Source organism: Erigeron canadensis, chromosome 4 (genome assembly GCF_010389155.1).
Source record: "Erigeron canadensis isolate Cc75 chromosome 4, C_canadensis_v1, whole genome shotgun sequence".
Lineage (NCBI taxonomy): Eukaryota > Viridiplantae > Streptophyta > Magnoliopsida > Asterales > Asteraceae > Erigeron > Erigeron canadensis.
Window position 1 is genome coordinate 34,114,031 of NC_057764.1, and position 5,979 is coordinate 34,120,009.

The following is a 5,979-nucleotide window of genomic DNA, read 5'->3' on the forward strand; positions in this document are numbered from 1 at the left end:
CTTTTGACATTCCCTTTACCATACCTTGGTACTGCATCATCCTTAAAGCCTTGTGATGGACATGTCCCAACCTTTTGTGCCATATATTAGTGTTCACCTCTTCTGTCACTTGCATGCACTGGCCACTAGAGATTGAATTGTGTCCATACACTATGAACATCCTATTCTTTGCCATCTTAGACTTCATAATCAGTCCTCTACTTGGATGATAAACTTGACACACTCCATGGTTGATAACTACTTTTATCTCTTTGTCCTGCAGCTACCCTAGACTCAAAAGATTTGAGTTTAAACTGGGTATGTAGTAGACATTGGTGAATGTTTGCTTAATGCCCTCAATTTGAAAGCTTACATCACCAATTCCACATACATCTAGTTTCAGCCCATTTCCCAATTTGACTGTATTTCTGAACTTCTCATCCAATCTGGTGAACCAGCCCTTCATGCCCGTCATATGATTAGAACATGCTGAATCTAAGAACCGGAATCCATGCTCTACCTTTTGCTCCTCTTCACCTTTAATCATCAACATCAAATCTTCATTTTCATCAAATTCTGTATAGTTGACAGTTTTGTCTTCTTGAGGGCACTCAAACTGAAAATGTCCAGTTTGATGACATTTATAGCATTCAATTTGAGTTTTGTCAAAGCTTGTCCTTCCACGACCTCTTCCTCTTCCTCTAGTGAAGCCTCTTCTTCCACGATTGTACCCTCTACCAAAGTGGCTTTCATCCACTTTCAAGGCATGCTCATCTATATCCTTCTTCACAAGCTTCTGTTCTTGCACCATCAATGAGCTTTGAAGTTCATCGATGGTGAATGTATCTAAGTCATTTGCCTCTTCAATTGAACACACTACATAATTGAAATTTGGTGTAAGGGTTCTCAATATCTTTTCTACTATCTTCACATCATTCATGTCTTCACCATTGTTTCTCATTTCATTAGAAACAGTCATGACTCTTCCAAAATATTCAGCTACTGATTCTCCTGTCTTCATTTCTAAGGTCTCAAACTGCCTTCTTAATCGTTGCAGTTGAGCCCTTTTCACTCTGTTGTTGCCTTTGTACTTTTTCTTCATGGCCTCCCACAATTGTTTTGTTGTCTTCTTCTCTTTGATTGTGCATAGTATGCTTTTATCAATTGAATAGAAGAAGAAATCCATGGCCTTGTGGTCCATGAGTTTCATCTCTGCTATCTCTCTTCTTCTTGCATCTGAGATCTGATCTCCTTGTTTGGGCTCAACGTAGCCTTTTTCAATGGCTGGCCAGAACTCTTTTGACCTTAACAGGTTTTCCATGACCATGCTCCAATGATCATAGTCACCTTCAAATTTGGGTATAGGAAACCCTTGCGACGAACTTCCTTCTGCAGCCATATTGTTTCACTCTAATCTCTTTTTTGTTTTGATCAGAACACTTGCTTTGATACCACCTGAAGTAAACTCAAGTGATATTCAGATTATATTCTCGTGAAAGTGATATTCATAACCATTCAATAGGTGCCTATTTATAGGCTTACAATGACTCAACGTAAACAGGAAATTAAGCAACTAACTAATGAAAAATCTGCTAACAACTTGGACTTAGACTCCCTACAAACTTGCTAACAGCTAAGACATCTTCATAAGACTTATTCAAACACGTTTACACGATCACTTGCTATACAGATGACCGTTAAACTTTATTCCTCACGTGCATATTACATATCAGCAAGTAACCATACTTCAATAATTATAAGTCAGTCTGAATTTTCCCTTATTAAAGTTATTTGTCAAATTTTCTTTCAATATCTAAATGCTCAAGTCAATAGCCTCCAAAAGATTAGACATAGTGTGTCATTTTTCTAGATATATAGATGCGACAAAATATGCATGTATTACAGAAAAAAAGAGCATCAACATAGGTGGCATGAATAGAATATATTGTTTATTAATGAAAAGTTGTTTAGTTATAATATAAGAAAAAACGCATCTATATTGTTAGGTAAACACCTCTTTATTTAAATCAATACTTTATCTATGTTACCTATAGAAATATATACTTGACATATAGATGCATATAACTGGTCGTCAAAACGCCATGTATATAGACCTAACTTAGCGTATATATAGATGGGTCACCTAAAACATATACACAAAGTATTGGGCTACATGTGACATATATATATATATATATATATATGATGTTTGTTGAGACAAATGAGGTATGTAAATAGATGGTATTTCAATAGTTCAATTATGATGCATGTATTTTTCCTTGGAAAACGTGCCTTTTATTATTATGATAAATGTCAATTAATTTGAGTAAATCTTCAGTTCATTATTATGTGAATCGGGTTTTGAAATTCGTAGTTATACCTCTTGAAATGACCTTTGTCATTTGTGCATTAAACCGTTTGATTTACTATCACTACAATAAATATATCATTTGTTAACATTAATTTTTTTGCATTTTTAAAATTGTGAGAAAAAAATTGTTAATTTAGTCACACTTATAAATGTGTGAAAAGATCTCACATTTAAAAGTGTGAATAAATTTAAAGAATCAAAATTTTTTTACACTTATATATGTAGAAACAAAAGGTTAACATTTTCAAGTGTGCAAATTTATATAATCGTTCATACTTAAAAGTGTTGAAGTAATTTATGACGCCAAATTTCCTCACACAAGAAGAAGTGCGGGGAAATTGAGTGTGACGAATTAGCTCTCTGTGAAATTTTGACTTAAAGGATCAATACACTAAGTATATTCTAAAATAAATATACTTATCATCTTGATCTTTATCATTATGTAATCATCTTGGAAATATAGATAGATATCATTGTTTATATTTATCCTGAAACGATAATAGTCAATCTCTTTTGTATATAATGAATAATCTTAATACTAATATGCCATAAACATAAACTATCATTGTATAAGGAAACAACTCAAAATTTATATTAATTCAAAGGGAAACTAATATGCCTTTTTCACCCTCTATACTATTCCAGATGGCCAAAATACGAATAGGTTTACCAAACGAATAAGTGTTGACTGTTAGCCATTATACATCAACCGTGTATATTATGTTCATTTTAAAATCTTAAAATCAATTTGGCAATTTTCAGATGATGATGTCATCATTTTCATTATGCTCTACTTGTGATTTACAAATGTGCTAGCTATCTTTTGAATCATGTCCCCATCAGTTTTCCTCATTTGAAAAGAACTCAAGCCCTACTTCTCATTATCAATTTCAATTGTTGGGTATTTATAAACAACCGACACATTAAAAATCATGAGAATATTCATAGAAGTAGGAATGATCAGCAACGTAAACATTGTCATTTATTTTGTGTAGAATCTTGTGTGGCTTGTATGTCCCTAGTCAGAAAACTTATTATTAATTATGTTTGAGAATCAAGAACTTAATATTACGAGTACATTTGGAGAGAATTATGTTGTTAAATGAATGATTATTATTATTAGACACTCAATTATAGGTAGATTTGAATTTTCCTTTATTAATTTCTTGGCACATATATATATTGGTATTAATTTTAATTTCAACTTAATAAAGCTGCTTTCAAATTTTCTCCAAAGTCAATGAATTAGACCAACAATAATAGATAGTGTATCATTTTTCTAGATATAAGGACAAAAATATTGATAGACAAAAACGTCAACATCAACATATGTGGCATGAATAGAATATAGGGAAATAATAGTTGTACAACAAATTTTAGTCATATATGATAATACATGCATTATCTAGTTGTATTCTGTGTATAAAAATTTATATCTTTATTATAAATGACTAATTTTTATTGTAAGAATATCACTACTGATAAAATATATTGTTCACTAATGAAATAATGTTTGGTTAAAATGTAAGAAAACTCGTCTACGAGTATATTGTTAGGGAATAGATGGTCTTCAAAACACCACGTTCACATCACCTATAAACCTATTCTTGACATACAAATGTTCGTCTAAACACTATACATCAAGTATCGGGCTACACGTAAGTACGTAACATTTATATGATGTCTACTAGGACAAATAAGGTGTGTAAATAGATACTATTTCAACTATGATATGAATTGTTTTTTTATGCACGTAGACTATGATTTTTAGAAGCTTAAGGTTGAATTTAGCAATTTTATTAGGAAAAAGTGAGGATGATGTTGTTATACATCTAATTTTTTCACATCTTAATTTTTCTAATGTACGTTACCTAATATGTGAGACCCATCCAGAACTTCACCAACCCGTTCATCCCATCGAACATACGTCGTTTCATCTATACTATCTAATAAAACAAACTATTTTTTTTTCTTAAACTTTTTACCTTTGAAAAACCAAAAATACTTTTCTTCTTTATTCACTAATTTAAAAATCTCCATCTAATATGCTTATAATACCCTTAATGATTTTATTTATAGTATAGATCTCCTAACATTTCAAATAACTACAATACCACCTTTAACATCAATTACTATTACATTCACCACCATCGCCGCAGACATCACCGTCCCCACTACCACCCCCACCATCGTCACCACCACCATCTCCGTTATCACTATTCCCACCACCGACGCATTATGTGGGCATAAGTCTAAATTTATAATATGTTGGTAGGGACATAGTGTGCAATAACCATGTACGGAGTATTATATTGTGAAAATGTAGTTTTGTATTTACATTTTGTTTTCACATTTTTCAAACTTATAACTTATTTTCTATACCTATATATTATATAAATTCTTTTAATAAAAACCTATCCTGTTTTACTCTAAACAAGTTCAAATACTTGGAATGCAATCTAAAACTTCATGAAAATATTTTATATATTATAGTTTTATTTTTGTTATAATGATAAAGAAATTTTTAAGCATAAAAAATATTTTAATTTATTTTGGGAAATTATTAATAAAATAGTTTGATTAAGTTGTTAATGTAAGTGAATAGTATAAAAACTTTAGTTGAATTGGATAGTTATAAAAATAAAAAAGTAATTTTTTTAATGAATAGTATATATAGGTTAACTTGTGATTGGAGGTGACATCATCTTCACTTTCTTAAGATGTGTTGCACGTGGTAGTTGTGTGCCGTTAGTGAGACTACAAATCTATTCATGTAAAAAGAAAAATTTAGCTATAAAACCTTTTTTTTGGATATGAAAAGAAAAAACAGCTCTTATATTTTCAATGCAAATGTTTATACTCGTTGTTTACTAAAAAAAACATTTTAGATAATATAGATGTCATATATGGTATTGTGTAAACATTAAACATATATGCAGTTGACTGATTAATAAATATTAATTAATAAATCTGTGTGGAAGTTTAATTTAATAAAGATGCTAAAATATACTTTATATTTTATAAAACATGGATATAAATTAATGTGTGAATTGTAACTAAAACATTAATAAGTTTTAGAAATTTTTTTTTTTTGGAATTTTATTTTAGTAATCTAGTTTTTCAATAGTTATCAAAAGCTAAAAAGTGTTAATTAAATACTTAATAAGATTTATTTTTTAATAAAAAATTAAAAATTGTAATTCAATGATAGATAAAAAAAAAAATGTAAATTAATAAGCTATTAAATTATTATTATCTTAAAATGAAAAACTAAAAAGATAATAAGTGATTAAATTAGTAGTATTTAGTATATGTAATAAAAAGATGATATAAATGATGATATGTATTATCAATAATTAATTGCAAGATTGGTCCTTGTGATTTATTCATAGCAATGAGGGCTCGTTTTTGAGTTCATTAGCAATTAAGTTCCGTTCTATATTGTGTGAAAAGATGATATTGCCCTTACATGTTATTGCCACGTGCAAATTTAACAACACCCGCTAACGATTCTGTTAAAAAGGACCACTCTTATAAAAAATTCTTAAAATAAAGACCGATGCAACATACCTGAAAAGGGAAAGGTACAAAACCAGATGAACCAATAACTTAATTGTTTTTATCTGGCA